A 16,726-nucleotide genomic window follows, 5' to 3' on the forward strand; every position below is an offset into this window, starting at 1 on the left:
CACCGGGTTAGTCTCTGGTTCTTAAGTTTACAGGTCTGTATGTAAGTCAAAGCCCTGTGATCGCTATATACAGTCACTTTATGTCCCAATAAATACTGTTAAAACTTACGCAAACCGAAAACAATAGCTAAGGCTTCTTGTTCTCAAATTCAATAATTTTTCCCAGACAGCTGTAAGGACCTACTTGCAAACGCTATAGGCTTGTGATTTTCTTCTTCTCCCTCTGTATCCACTTAAAATAACTCAACAGCAATTCCATACCCACATGCATCTGCTACTAAACAAAACGGCTTTGTTAAGTCTGGGTGGTGTAGTACTTGACTATTACATAACGCTGATTTCAGTTCTTCGAATGGTGACTGACGCTCAGCTGTCCATTTGAACGGTACATTTTTCTTTAAAAGGTTCCTTAAACATGGAGTACTAAACAGTTGACCTGGCACAAAACGACGATAAAATCCAAATAATCCGTACATACCCTTCAAATCTCTTCTGTTAGTAGGGGCCTTATATTTCCTAATTGCTTCCAATTATCCAGGATCTGGAAGTATTCCTTCCCCACTAATAATATGTCCTAAAAACTTCAACTCTTTCTTCAGAAATTCTGTCTCGTCCAACTTCAATTTCATTCCCCCTTTTTCAATAGCTTCTAAAACCTTGTCTACCAGCATGCAATGTTCATCCCAAGTAGATGTTGAAAGCAGCACATCATCAACATATACTGTAATTTTTCCAAGCAGCTCATCACCTGAAACCTGTGACATTGCTCTAACAAAAGCACACACACTTATATTAAATCCGAAAGGAACGACTTTGAACTGATAACACCGGCCTTCAAACAAGAATGCCGTGTACTTCCTTGATTCTTTAGCCAGAGGCAAGTTCCAGTAACCACAAGTTACGTCCATTGATGTAAAGAATTTAGCTCCCTTAAATTTTTGCAGCAGTTCGTCAATGTTTTCGGGTCGGTCACTTTCTGGTGAAACCACCTTATTTAAAGCTGTCGCATCTAGTAATCGCCTTACTGACTTATCCTTCTTGATCACCACTACTAATGGATTGTTAAATAAACTTACTGGTTTCTCTATTATTCCCCATTTAAGCATGCTCTGTATTAAATCCCTCACAGCTTCATTATGTTTTTCAGCAACTGGTATTGGTTTCTTAAAAAATTGTGCACCTTCTTTAACGTTCAAATAACACTCATAGTCTCTCTGGGAGATGAAAAAGCTTGCACAGGATAGAGTAGCATGGAGAGCTGCATCAAACCAGTCTCAGGACTGAAGACCACAACAACAACAACAGTCTCTTACCAAACCTGGCTGATCGCAGAAAACTTTTTTACGTGTGAGTAAGACATCTCTCAGCTCCCCTTTTTGAGTTTCGTCTAAACCTTGAATATTTCTAACTTTTTCCTCCATTTTATTCTCTACTAAGAGCATTTCATCAGGAACTACCTCCACTTCTTCCCCATATTTGTTATACCCTTCCAGATCTGTTCTCTTCCTACTATATCTAATCGGAATCTGCTCACCTCCCCTCTTTGTAAGCTTTCTTTTCTTAGAGAAAGCCACTATTATGTTTTTCCCACTCACTTCTAGGCTTATACTGTCATTTTAAAAGTCCAGCCTCCCTTTGTACTTCATTAAGAAATCAATTCTCACTAACATATCTATACTTAAGCCCTCAATAACTAGAAAGTTATGACACAACTGGTTACCATTTATACTGATAGGCAACATCATTTCATACTTTACATGCTCCTTCACTTTTCCTGTGGCTATAATTATCTGGATTCCCATGACAGGCATAATTACTAGCTCTCTTGTATTATTCAAAGCATCTAACCATTGCTGACTAACAGCACAAAAATCACTCCCACTATCAGCTAGGCACTGTACTTCTTGCCCTTGCACTAAAAGATTGATTACTGGTCGAACTTTCTTTTCTTTCTTAACGGTGACTTCATCCTCCTCCAGCAAGTCGTGTACAATTTTACTCCTTTCGAAACCTTCCTTGTGCCCAGAGATTATACAAATATCTACAGGATTGCTTTCACTACTCTCCCTTCCTACATTCTTTAGCCTATCCACTATGGATAGATTAAAACACTTCTGCAAATCTGCAGCTCCCTTTTCTACAATAATTAGTTTCTCCACTAATTCCTCTACCATATCTTCTCCTTCTACATTATTTTTACTCGGCTGACCCCCATCCTGGTCATCACCGGCATGAAATGCTTCCATAGCTTCCTCTAAGTCCCTATTTACTGACATCAATAATTCTTCTACCCAGTTCTCATCTAGCTCCTGCAGTCCATGTATATTCGTATCTCCTTCTCCCTGGCAAGATTCCTCATTCGCTCTACTGTACACTTCTCCCTCACTACTACATTTTACATCACTTTCAACATCTTTTTCCACCAAACAACCTGCAGCACAGTACTCCTTTTGCCTGCTCCCATCTACATAACCACCTTGTAGCATGCCTATTCTATCATCCTTCGCTTTACTACTTTCAATTGTATCATTATTGTCAATAATTTGTACTTCAGTTACTTTATTCTTATTGTATACAAAAGGTATGGCCAGCGGATTCAAATTACTTCTACCCGTTCTGCAAATGCCAGCCCCTTCACAGATGGGATCTAGTTTCCCATACCCTGTGATTCTGCTTCATTTCTGGCTCGCGCCCCCACCTGGTCTCTCTCCTGAAAATCACTGTCATCGTGAATTGGCGATCGCGATCTGTAAGCGTGCCCCTGATCAGTATCAATTGTCCTAGGAACTGGAGCATAGCGCCAACCCCTTCCTCTCCTTCTTCGGCTATTATGTGACACACCCATTCTGTTTGCATTAACATTCTGACCTCTCTCAACTGTATTCTGAGGCCTAAAACTACGATAGGTCTGCTCCTCATCCTGCATAAGCTTCTCCACTCTTTCCAAATAGCTAATAAACTTATCAACATTGTCCCTAGGAGCGGCAACTATTTTATTCCTGCAGCTTAGAGGCAACTTTTCATCTAACCCCATAATTATTTGCTCAGGCTCTAATTTGTTCGTCAAATATAACAAATTAGTCACCCATCTTAAAGCAAATCTTTTTATATTCTCTTTCCTGGGATTGAACTTTTCCCCAGCCCAGAAACTGTTTTGAAATTCTATTTGCTTTTGCTTGCCCTAATATTCTTTGAAAAACGCTTCTTTAAACTGCTCTAACATCTCATACTGTTCCGGTGCAGTCGTTCCCCATATACTAGCCTCACCCAAAAGCTTCGATGATACAGAACCATAGCCTCACCCAAAAACTTCTATGTTACAGAACCAATCTTCTGTCGGTCACTCCACAGACTAGGCAAAATATTTTCAAAATCGTTCCAGAACTCTTTCGGATGAACATTTCCAGCTGGATCAAAACGAAGAAACTGTCTGTTTGTAATATACGACACTTCAGCAGTTTCCGTCACCATACTACAGTTCACTCCGTTAGCACCCAATCTAATATTACGTTCCACTTTGTTTAGTCTATTGTCATGCTCATTTAATTTAAGGGTTATTTGTTCAGTTTAGTTAGTAATTTGTTCTACACCACTCACAACCGCATTCACTCGTTCAGACACAACTTTAACACTGTCCAAACAATTTTCATTCACAGAATCAATTTTTCTATTTAAATTTCCATGTGCAGTTTGACACATAGATCCTACTGACGTCAGATTTGACTTGAATTGACCTATTTCTTTTCTTATCTGATCTGTATTCTGTTTGCTTCCAATAGCAACCTTGCTAACCAGCTCTGTTAATTCACTTTTTACATTTTCTGAAGACTTTTTACACCTACTTTCTGCACCAGAAATTTTCTTATTTACATGAGTATCAAACACCTGCAAATCCGTCCTCCACATCTTCTTAAGCTCAACAGCCTGTTGTTCTATTTTCTCATTAATTTCAGTCTTAAACTGTTTCAGATCATTAGCTAGCTTGATAATACTACAAGACTGTTGTTCAACTTTCTGATCTAACTTCCCAAAATTATGATTCATATTAGTCATTAAAGCTGCAAACATATCTTGTAAATTGACTGGTTTCTTTTCCTGTTGTACAATTTTTTGTTCAGTTAATTGTAAAGGCACAAAACCAAATTTGGTATCTGATCTGTCAGCCTCCTCACTCACATTAACACTACTGACACCGAACAAATTATTAATACTGAAATCATTCAACTGACTATCGTCAAGATTTAAACTGTCACCAATACCAGAATCTGTCGGAACATTATGTTCCACTTCCATCTTTACAACTGGAAATATCCAAGGAACATCGTTACTTAATACCTCCATATTAACGGTATCCCCTAGTTGCTTTTGTTCAGGAGTACTTGCCTGACTAGCACTCCCATCAAACTGATTTACATCGCCCTCTCTCACAACCACAGAATTATCATTCCCATCCATACTAGCAAGTCTGTTTACACATGCAAATAATACACTGTATAAACTTAACTTATATTTGAAACTTCCTGGCAGATTAAAACTGTCTGCCCGACCGAGACTCGAACTCGGGACCTTTGCCTTTCGAGGGCAGGTGCTCTACCAACTGAGCTACCGAAGCACGACTCACGGCCGGTACTCACAGCTTTACTCCTGCCCGTATCTCGTCTCCCACCATCCAAACTTTACAGAAGCTCTCCTGCGAACCTTGCAGAACTAGCACACCTGAAAGAAAGGATATTGCGGAGACATGGTTTAGCCACAGCCTGGGGGATGTTTCCAGAATGATATTTTCACTCTGCAGCGAAGTGTGCGCTGATATGAAACTTCCTGGCAGATTAAAACTGTCTGCCCGACCGAGACTCGAAATCGGGACCTTTGCCTTTCGCGGGCAAGTGCTCTACCAACTGAGCTACCGAAGCACGACTAACGCCCGGTACTCACAGCTCTACTTCTGCCAGTATCTCGTCTCCCACTTTCCGAACTTTACAGAAGCTCTCCTGCGAACCTTGCAGAACTAGCAACATTCCCCAGGCTGTGGCTAAGCCATGTCTCCGGAATATCCTTTCTTTCAGGAGTGCTAGTTCTCCAAGGTTTGCAGGAGAGCTTCTGTAAAGTTTGGAAGGTGGGAGACGAAATACTGGCAGAAGTTAAGCTGTGAGTACCGGGCGTGAGTCGTGCTTCGGTAGCTCAGTTGGTAGAGCACTTGCCCGCGAAAGGCAAAGGTCCCGAGTTCGAGTCTCGGTCGGGCACACAGTTTTAATCTGCCAGGAAGTTTCATATCAGCGCACACTTCGCTGCAGGGTGAAAATATCATTCTGGTTAAGTTATATTTCTTCGTCCGACATCGTCGCAGCATGTTGAAAACAGCAATCTGCCTTTCTCCCCGCGGTAACCAGATTCAGGGCCCCCACACGCTGCCACTGCGATGGAAGCTGCTGCGCCTTGCTGTCCGCTTACTGTGCCAACTGTTGCTCAGCGGACCAATTCTACGCTGCGCCTTCAGTCCCGTAGCATCCAGTTCACTATTAAATCTCCGTTCCACAGGTTCCCTCCTCATGGCATCTCAAAACGTATGTTCGTCTTCACAGCAATATCTCACTTGCACCTACAGTCACTGTTGCAAAGTTGCTTATTGACGGTTCCTCTCGATCACGAATTCGGTTCCTACAGCTTGATAGTCTTCCCGGCCGATGCACCATGTGCGGCGCGGCACGTTACTTTATACCGCCCTGCCAATGTCCAGCAATGTTCATTTGTCTAGTTAAAAGCTGTAGTAGAAAATACTAGACGACTACTGTCTACTGGAGGTCGCAACATACATAGAATTGTCCGGTAAACGGGATGCGGCTAGTACTGAAATAAAAGTTTTAACTTGGGAATGTAAATTTTCAGGTGTATTTTTACGATAAAGATCACAGTTAATACTGCCAAGTCCGTACTAAGTGGCAACACAATGTAAAATTGACACGCATACCACAATCACACATGCAGCCAGTTTATGGTATTTACACCCGTTACCGAAGTTAATAGAGTTCACTGGATAGTTTAGTTATGAAAATGCTCGCTCAAATGTTGTGCACTCAGCTCTATACGTAATACCTGTTCCATTCTTAGATCGCACAACACTCCACGCGGTTTTAACCAACAGTCAAAAGCAATAATTTTGATATTCCGTCAGAAATTCCACACGACTTCCACTATACCGTTCACTTAAATACACTTTGTACGACTTCGCGAACTCGTAATTAGCATTTTTCCGCGATTTTACAGTACTTTCGTCGGAAAGAGATGTTACTCGTTCGAACCCTTAGCCCTGACGCCCCTAGATCACACCAAAGGCTTTGTTCCCAGCATAGATTGGTGCGAGCCTGCATTTTTTTGATTGGCTGATATCACAAACAGCAAATCTGGTTGCAGTATTATCCCGCGCTAACCAGCTCTTTACTTCAATGACCAATCATAGTAAAACATTTCTTTCTATGGCAATTGCTTAATAAATAAATTTAGAAAAGTATCAAATATAAAATCACCCCTTCTGAAATTACCGATTAATTTGTGTTCTACTCACCATTTATTATTACCATAAACTGACTGCACATTTAACTATAGTAAATCCCCTGTATAGTTTAACAGGTACTTCGTGAATAAACAAAACAATTCTCATTTACTTCTGTTCTTCTTCACTCATACATCACTCACACAGCTAGTTACTACACATACTAAACAATTATAACTATGCAAATACATTAAATGTTAATCAAACATAACCTAACCCCATGAACCATAGACCTTGCCGTTGGTGGGGAGGCTTGTGTGCCTCGGCGATACAGATGGCCGTACCGTAGGTGGAACCACAACGGAGGGGTATCTGTTGAGAGGCCAGACAGACGTGTGGTTCCTGAAGAGGGGCAGCAGCCATTTCAGTAGTTGCAGGGGCAACAGTTTGGATGATTGACTGATCTGGCCTTGTAACACTAACCAAAACGGCCTTGCTGTGCTGGTACTGCGAACGGCTGAAAGCAAGGGGAAACTACAGCCGTAATTTTTCCCGAGGGCATGCAGCTGTCCTGTGTGGTTAAATGATGATGGCGTCCTCTTGGGTAAAATATTCCGGAGTTAAAATAGTCACCTGTTCGGATCTCCGGGCGGGGACTACTCAAGAGGACGTCGTTATCAGGAGAAAGAAAACTGGCGTTCTACGGATCGGAGCGTGGAATGTCAGGTCCCTTAATCGGGCAGGTAGGTTAGAAAATTTAAAAAGGGAAATGGATAGGTTGAAGTTAGATATAGTGGAAATTAGTGAAGTTCGGTGGCAGGAGGAACAAGACTTTTGGTCAGGTGATTACAGGGTTATAAATACAAAATCAAATAGGGGTAATGCAAAAGTAGGTTTAATAATGAATAAAAAAATAGGAGTGCGGGTAAGCTACTACCAACAGCATAGTGAACGCAATATTGTGGCCAAGATAGACACGAATCCCATGCCTACTACAGTAGTACTAGTTTATATGCCAACTAGCTATGCAGATGATGAACAAATTGATGAAATGTATGATGAGAAAAATGAAATTATTCAGGTAGTGAAGGGAGACGAAAATTTAATAGTCATGGATGACTGGAATTCGAGAGTAGGAAAACGGAGAGAAAGAAACATGGTGAATATGGATTGGGGGAGAGAAATGAAAGAGGAAGCCGTCCGGCAGAATTTTGCACAGAGCATAACTTAATCATAGCTAACACTTGGTTCAAGAATCATAAAAAGAGGTTGTATACATGGAAGAATCCTGGAGATACTAGAAGGTATCAGATAGATTATATAATGGTAAGACAGAGATTTAGGAACCAGGTTTTAAATTGTATGACATTTCCAGGGGCAGATGTGGACTCTGACCACAATCTATTGGTTATGAACTGTAGATTAAAACTGAAGAAACTGCAAAAAGGTGGGAATTTAAGGAGATGGGATTTGGATAAACTGACTAAACCAGAGGATGTACAGAGTTTCAGGGAGAGCATAAGGGAACAAGTGACAGGAATGGGGAAAGAAATACAGTAGAAGAAGAATGGGTAGCTCAGAGGATCAAGTAGGTAAAAAGACGAGGGCTAGTAGAAATCCTTGGCTAACAAAAGAAATATTGAATTTAATTGATGAAAGGAGAAAATATAAAAACGCAGTAAATGAAGCAGGCAAAAAGGAATATAAACGTCTCAAAAATGAGATCGACAGGAAGTGCAAAATGGCTAAGCAGGGATGGCTAGAGGACAAGTGTAAGGATGTAGAGGCTTACTTCACTAGGGGTAAGATAGATACTGCCTACAGGAAAATTAAAGAGACCTTTGGAGAAAAGAGAGCCACTTGTATGAATATCAAGAGCTCAGATGGAAACCCAGTTCTAAGCAAAGAAGGGAAAGCAGAAAGGTGGAAGGAGTATATAGAGGGTATATACAAGGGCGATGTACTTGAGGATAGTATTATGGAAATGGAAGAGGATGTAGATGAAGATGAAATGGGAGATACGATACTGCGTGTAGAGTTTGACAGAGCACTGAAAGACCTGAGTCGAAACAAGGCCCCAGGAGTAGACAACATTCCATTGGAACTGCTGACCGCCTTGGGAGAGCCAGTCCTGACAAAACTTTACCATCTGGTGAGCAAGATGTATGAGGCAGGGTAAATACCCTCAGACTTCAAGAAGAATATAATAATTCCAATCCCAAAGAAAGCAGGTGTTGACAGATGTGAAAATTACCGAACTATCAGTTTAATAAGTCACAGCTGCAAAATACTAACGCGAATTCTTTACAGACGAATGGAAAAACTGGTAGCAGCCGACCTTGGCGAAGATCAGTTTGGATTCCGCAGAAATGTTGGAACACGTGAGGCAATACTGACAATACGACTTATCTTAGAAAATAGATTAAGGAAAAGCAAACTTACATTTCTAGCATTTGTGGACTTGGAGAAAGCTTTTGACAATGTTGACTGGAATACTCTCTTTCAAATTCTAAAGGTGGTAGGGGTAAAATACAGGGAGCGAAAGGCTATTTACAGTTTGTACAGAAACCAGATGGCAGTTATAGGAGTTGAGGGCCATGAAAGGGAAGCAGTGGTTGGGAAGGGAGTGAGACAGGGTTGTAGCCTGTCCCCGTTGTTATTCTATCTGTATATTGAGCAAGCAGTAAAGGAAACAAAAGAAAAATTCGGAGTGGGTATTAAAGTCCATGGAGAAGAAATAAAAACGTTGAGATACGCCGATGACATTGTAATTCTGTCAGAGACAGCGAAGGACTTGGAAGAGCAGTTGAACAGAATGGACAGTCTCTTGAAAGGAGGATATAAGATGAACATCAACAATAGCAAACCGAGGATAATGGAATGTAGTCGAATTAAGTCAGGTGATGCTGAGGGAATTAGATTAGGAAATGAGACTCTTAAAGTAGTAAAGGAGTTTTGCTTTTTGGGGAGCAAAATAACTGTTGATTGTCGAATTAGTGAGGATATAAAATGTAGACTGGCAATGGCAAGGAAAGCGTTTCTGAGGAAGAGAAATTTGTTAACATCGAGTATAGATTTAAGTGTCAGGAAGTCGTTTCTGAAAATATTTGTATGTAGTGTGGCCATGTATGGAAGTGAAACATGGACGATAAATAGTTTGGACAAGAAGAGAATAGAATCTTTCGAAATGTGGTGCTACAGAAGAACGCTGAAGATTAAATGGGTAGATCACATAACTAATGAGGAGGTATTGAATAGAATTGGGGAGAAGAAGAGTTTGTGGCACAACCTGACAAGAGGAAGGGATCTGTTGGTAGGACATGTTCTGAGGCATCAAGGAATCACAAATTTAGCATTGGAGGGCAGCGTGGAGGGTAAAAATCGTAGAGGGAGACCAAGAGACGGATACACTAAGCAGATCCAGAAGGATGTAGGTTGCAGTAGGTACGGGGAGATGAAGAAGCTTGCACAGGATAGAGTAGCAGGGAGAACTGCATCAAACCAGTCTCAGGACTGAAGACAACAACAACTTTACAAATTGTTTTGACTACGACTGCTAGCACTGTCCGTCAACTGCTGACCTCTGCCGCCTATTAGTACAACTACGTGCAGCTCTGTTAGTCAGGTCCATGTCAGCTGGTGACATCTGTCGATGACTCATGCCTATAACGATATCGTCCTAACAAGTGACAGGTGCGATGAGAAGGCGCTACGCCTCACTTGGCAGTGATAGCAAATCGTCATGAAGAGGGATGGAGTTGTTTTCAGAAACTTGCTGACAGAGGTTGTAAAGAGCAGCCTTTCGACGGAGGTCGGGTGGACAGATGTTTGAAAGCACTGATAGCCGGCAAGTAGGTGTAGACCGGACTGTACCACCAATTACTCTCATAACTGAGTTCAGTTGGACGTCTAATTTCACTACGTGGGCGCTTCGGAGCCAAACTGGTGCGCATTATTCTGCTGCAGAGTATACTAGTGCAAGGGATGCTTCTCGGAGTACTGATGTGGCTGCTCCCCATGTACTGCCTGTCAGCTTTCTCACAAGGTTCACTCGTGTTTGAATCTTCTTGGCCAACTTGGAAAGGTGTATTTTGTGTGTTAAAGTTCTGTCCAGAGTGACTCCCAGGTATCTGGGACTTTCGTTATATGTGACTATGCCAAGAGGGCCGAACTGTGGACTGATCTTTGCTGGTGAAAGGCGATTAGAGAAGTGGAAAAGGCTTACCTCGGTTTTAGAAATACTTGGTATCAGTCGCCGTCTCAAAATACTCATAAAGTGTAGTAAGGTTGGTCGTTAGGTGTTCTTCACATTCAGAAAGGTCTTCACTCTGACATGATTTGCCAGGCCATCTGCATATTGAAATTTTCGGCAGGTCAGCTTTGTAGAGTTTGAATAACACAGGAGCAAGAACAGAGCCCTGAGGTAATCCGTCACTATACCACCCTTTACCTTTGGGTTCCAATCTACGTTAGCGTTGATACTATGAAAACAGCTTCTTCCTCATCCATTTATAATAAACTGTGGTACAGGTCAATCCCGTTTTTGGTGCCCCTGCCCGCACAATATACAGTAGGTCAGCCTTCTCTGCCTACCTGCCTCTCTTTCTCTCATTTCGTCTATATCGGATGCGCCCTCCCTATCTTCTCTAACAATGATTCATAGTCTTACCTCTTTTGTACTCCTCCGCACACTATTTTATTTCAAATTACCTGGTAAAATTTCTATCGTCCTCTCCTTTCCTCCTTCAGCCTACCTGCTTAAATTCTTTGCTTATTCATTTCTTACAGCTCACTTTCTTTTTATCTTCTTTCTTTTTATCTTCTTTCATATTACTTTGTACTACTATAGCTAGGAACACAGGTGGATATACACTTCGTCCCCCCTTGTTCCTTTAGATTAAGCTTAGTATACCATTTCACTTGAGATCTGCAACCGTCATTACTTAGTACATGTGCTCGAGCCCTTCCTGAGCACTACGTCCCCCCTTATCTGTGACGGATGTTACATCTCCCTGTGTATTATCTGTCTGCGTCTTTGTATTTAATTGTCTGAGTGTGGAAGTGTGATCGTGCGTCCTGATTCTCCGGCCCACTAAGGTTCTTGGTTGAAGATTTATAGAAATCACGAAAAAGAGAGGGCTTCAGCGATAGAAGTATATAAATGTGGAGAGATGGAAAGATAAATTGATACTCTTAAGAGAAGTAAGAAAGCAAATAAAAGAATTGGATGCTAAGATCAAAGAAAGAAATAAGACAGCCCCAAGACAGGAAACCCTTCCCACCCCCCTTCCCCAGGATCCCCACTTCGCCGGTACTTAAGTGAGAAGCCGGAGGAGGTATGATGTTCAGCGTCTCCTGCAGAACGGACATTCTCACCGTCACCTTTGAAGTCCCTGAAGAAAAGATCTTAGCAACTCCTATGGAACGGCAAATGATGAAGAACCAGTCACACTTGCTTGCGAGGGTTGTGCGAAGGGTTGTATGAAGGTCGTATGTGTGCCTATGTTACCCACCCCTTTCAAAATTAGATATAAACCCTCCCCAATCACATCACACTTTACAAAAAATATAAGACATTCTATAAAAATAGAAATTATACACACTATAATCAAATAGTTGTTCAGTTAGTTACTTCACTTTGTATTTCATACACATGTTCAGTTTATGACATCTAGGTATAATTCTTTCTGTGTATCTGTGTATGAGACAAGGGATAAAGAGAAGTACTCGTCCATGGTATCAGTTGAGGACTCGCGTGTGTGATGAATATGTTCTTAATATTACTTTGCGTGATATGATTCCGTGTGACGCTAGATTCAAACTCTGAGAGAGAAGCAAGGTGAGTCGGCCGTCTATCCAGCAACGCTACTTGGCTTGCATTGCACAGGAAGACGTGCATATATTTCCAGAGTTCATAGTAGGAAAGTAGAATTACAAAGTGGGGCAGTGTCGTGTGAAACTGGGATAAATATTAATTGAAGTGGGAAAGCTGAAAGTGATAATGTTGTGACTATTTATTGTGTAGTATTTCATTTTGTAGTGTGGTGTATGTCATGTAATTTAAGTATGTGTGGTTTGCATGGGAGAGTAGCAAGGTAGTTTCAGAGGTAGTGAGTTATGCGTGTTCCATTTGTACTGCTAGGTCTGGAGGAAAGTTTCGTGATGATGATTGTGAGAGTCGAAGTGTGAGAAATAATAAAAGATCCACCATCCTATCCAGAAAGTGCACTGTAGCGTTAAATAATTACGAGACCATAAGATAGAGATTCACCAATGTAAGGCCATGCCCACTGGGCGGAATTTCTCATGTGTTATTGTTGTAGGTTATAGAATTTGTGTGTTTAGGTTATAGAATTCATCGGAATAAATAAGATAGTGAAAAGAAAAACATTGGTGGCCTTTTTCTTCGAATTGTATGTTGTCATGATATCCAGAAATTATAATGTGTGCGCCACTCATATTCAGTGCGATGGCCACGTGTTGATAAAAGCCGTTAAATAAAAAAAAAGACAAAAAGAAAATGTGGTATTGCCAGTGCGTAGTGAACAGTCAGAGATCGGTAAATTACTGATAGTCAGATGCGTGTTTCCGTTGCGTATTATTCATACACGAGGATAATTTGTAACTTAATTGTGAGTACGAGAGTTCATGTTACTCGATAAATAAGAATGAGTCCACTCGCTTGGCAGACCACTCATCTTGCAGGCCTGACTGCTTGATGCCACAGTATGAGCGAGGCACGTGGGTGCCTCTCACTTCGAAGGTGTTGTTTTACTAATACTAAGTCATCTACGTGGTATTCTGGGTCAGTTGCGGTTGCATTGTATTTATCTACCCTTTGTTGGGCGCTCCTATGTAAGTTTCTACCAATTCTTTCCTGAATTGCTTGGTCATCGGTAGCTTTTTGCTCGTCCACGTAAAACATTTAATTAGAGATTCTCCTATAAATGGTTTGCCAATGGCTTCTACGGGCGTCATTCCTGTAGAGAAATGGGGTAGTTCGTTTAGAATAAGCTCAAAATCTTTAATTCTTTCCGCCCATGAGGTATGAGTGTCGTGGCAATATGTGCGGCAAAACCTACCAATCTCTTTCATTACTCTTCCTCAAGGGTTCGAAGATGGACTATAGTTGGATATTGAAATGTGTTGTATATTTTCCGAGGCTAAAAATTCCTTAACTTCATGGCTGGTAAACTGAGGTCCATTATCAGAAAGAAAACGCATAAGTGTACTTGTAGGTATAAAATATTCTTGCAAACAGTTGATCAGGGTTTGCGCATTAGCCATCTTAATTACATATTTCGACCAACATTCTATAAGTACTAATATATAAGCCACGCCTCCCTTCCCTTTGGGTATGGGTCCAAAAAAATCGGCAGCTGTGACATCATGTAATGCTTTAGCAATAATCGGATACATCTTATACTTTACATGGGTGTTATTCTCCTTAGCTTTCTGACAGATGTCACACGTTTCAATAGTAGCAGTTACCTTACGTCCTAATCGCTTAAAATAATAAAACTTATTCATGTGAGGTATACACTTTTTCAATTCAAAGTGGCCATATCCACTAGTTTAGACTCTGCTATTTGTGGTAGACACAGCCGCCAATAGCTTGACTCTTTGCTGTTTCTCCAGAACAAGTTGTGATTTGTTACCTTCCACTGTTCCCTTTTGTTTACCGGTAATGACTTTCTTATACACATGCCATAGATCTCTGTAAAATAAGGGTCATGTTTAATATTTTCCGTTATCGTTTGGGCTAACTCGTGTACTTCCCTTGTTGGATATTCTGTTGTTATCAAATTGATCGCAAGAACTACCACAGGTCCTTCTGTACGTTGTAGATCTTTCATGTTTTGAGGTAGTCGCGACAAAGCATCGGGTACTATATTCTCTGATCCTTTTATATATTGTCTTTTAATATCATATTCTTGTAAAAACAACATCCACATCATTAGTCTACTGTGTAATAACCTACTACTCATTAGGAATGACAAAGCCTGGTGGTCGGTATGAATGTAGATTTCCCAACCCCATATCAAAGTTTGGAACTTTTGTATACTCCACACCATCGCTAGCAATTCCTTCTCGGTAGCTGTATAATTTCGTTCATGCTTATTTAAGCTTCGACTAATAAACGCTATAGATCTATGATCATATGTTTTTATGTCCCACTCCCCTTGGAATAATTATGCTGCAATACCGTAATCTGAGACATCAGTTGCTATCTTAAAAGGTTCATTAATTACGGGATGTTGTAAGATAGGCGCATTTACTAAAGCTTGTTTTAGTTTGTCAAAGGCTTCTTGGGTCCCTTGGTCCCAATTCCATGATATACCTTTACGTAATAATCTTAAAAGTCTAGGGTCGTTCATTTCTTGTCTTTGCATCTAGCGTCGTAATAACCTGCCATTCCCAGCAACCATTTTAGTTGTTTAGCGTTTCGAGGAGATGGACAGTTTTTAATACCCTCGATTCTTTTGTGGTCTAGTTTAATGCCTTTTACTCCCAAGATGTGTCCTAAAAACTTTAATTCCTGCCTCGCAAAGTAAGTTTTGCTTAACTTTAAGGTGATACCCTTTTCCTTAAATTGCTCCAAAGTTTTTTCAATGTCCTGCAATGTTCTTCCCAAGTAGGTGAAATAATCAAGATGTCATCCACATAACTAACTAGTTCTTTCAGTAACTCTCGTCCAATAGCCTTATCAAGTGCTCTTATAAATACCGATACTGATATATTTAGTCCAAAAGGTAGTACATTAAAGTGGTAAGATTTCGCATCGAACAAAACAGCAGTATACTTGTTTGAATCGGGATGTAACCGGATTTGCCAGTTCTCAGCCGTCAGATCAACGGAGCTAAAATACTGGTCATCCTTAAATTTAGTTAATAATTTATCTATACTAACCGATCTCTTTCGGTTTCAATATGACGGTTGAGAGTGCGTGCATCTACCACCAATTTCATTCCACCTACTAAGGGATTATTATAGACACTCATACTCCATTCTATTATATCTTGATCAATCATTTTATTAATCTCCTCCCTAACTGCTTCTTTAAGACTTATAGGTATAGGGTACGGTCGGCAAAAAAAAAAAAAAAAAAAAAAAAAAGCGGTGTCATGTCCTTAATCTTAAATTTGCAAACATAATCGCTAACGGTGCCCGGATTCTCTGAAAATACTGAATGGTATTTAGGCAAATCCTCACTAAATCCTTTTGCTGTTCAATATTTAACACTTCAGATTCACTTACCTTTTTGTGAAAGTCGTCTCGTGGACATGCAATATTAGATATCTGTATCTCTGGAGACAACCGAGCTGACGCGGTTAATTGGAATCTTTGGTGTTCAGATGTTTGTTTATACACATCGCTGTCCGTCACAAACTTAATGCAATGTTTGTTCTCGGGATCCCCCACATAAATGCAGTTCTCGTCGAAATTTAGTATAACATTAAAATCGGTTAACCAGTCTATACCGAACAATACGTCTCTATTTATGTCTTCCACTACCAGCAATGGTTGTCGAAACGTCATATCACTTATACGGCAGTGTGCCAATGTTTCGTATTTAACAATCTTACATTTCTTTCCAGTTATACCAACTATGTATACCCCAGCTACTGGTAAAACAGGTAAATTAATTTTAGTTTTTAATGTATTAAAGTATTCCTTGGAAATAAGAGATACTTCACTACCAGAATCGATGAATATGTCTACTTTGTGGTTTTCTGTCTCTCCTGTTATAATAGGTTGTGGTGGCGTAGTTATTTTGTTCGTTTCCTCCAGCAGTAGCCCCTCCTTGGTAGGTGCTTCATGCATAAAGGAAACCTGTACCCTATTATTTAGGCCTCTCAATGTACTTCGACGAGCTGGGCCCCGGCCCTGGGTTCAGATCGCTCCACGTTTTCCTCATGCGTAGCAACCATGGGACGATTTCCAAACGTTGGAACTGCGTTACCCCCTGTTCCACAGCTGTTGCTGGGCACGAATTCCTGCGTAGTTACCGGCTATGGCTCTGTGCACTATGGGACTTAACAGCTGTGGTCATCAGTCCCCTAGAACTTAGAACTACTTAAACCTAACTAACCTAAGGACATCACACACATCCATGCCCGAGGCAGGATTCGAACCTGCGACCGTAGCAGTCGCGCGGTTCCGGACTGCGCGCCTAGAACCGTAGTTACCGGACCGAGGTTGGGCGTTAATGGTCCTCTTGAGCAGCCCCCTCTA

The 16,726-nt window shown here is 40.9% G+C and overlaps 1 non-coding gene across 1 annotated transcript; it reads right to left on the bottom strand.

Annotated features, from left to right (window-relative positions):
• Positions 1 to 4,538: 4,538 nt before the first annotated feature.
• Positions 4,539 to 4,613, bottom strand: Trnas-cga. The gene has a single exon. It is a non-coding gene; the product is annotated as a tRNA-Ser (tRNA).
• Positions 4,614 to 16,726: the final 12,113 nt, after the last annotated feature.

The sequence above is a fragment of the Schistocerca piceifrons genome, chromosome 8 (genome assembly GCF_021461385.2).
Source record: "Schistocerca piceifrons isolate TAMUIC-IGC-003096 chromosome 8, iqSchPice1.1, whole genome shotgun sequence".
In the NCBI taxonomy this organism is placed as follows: Eukaryota; Metazoa; Arthropoda; class Insecta; order Orthoptera; family Acrididae; genus Schistocerca; species Schistocerca piceifrons.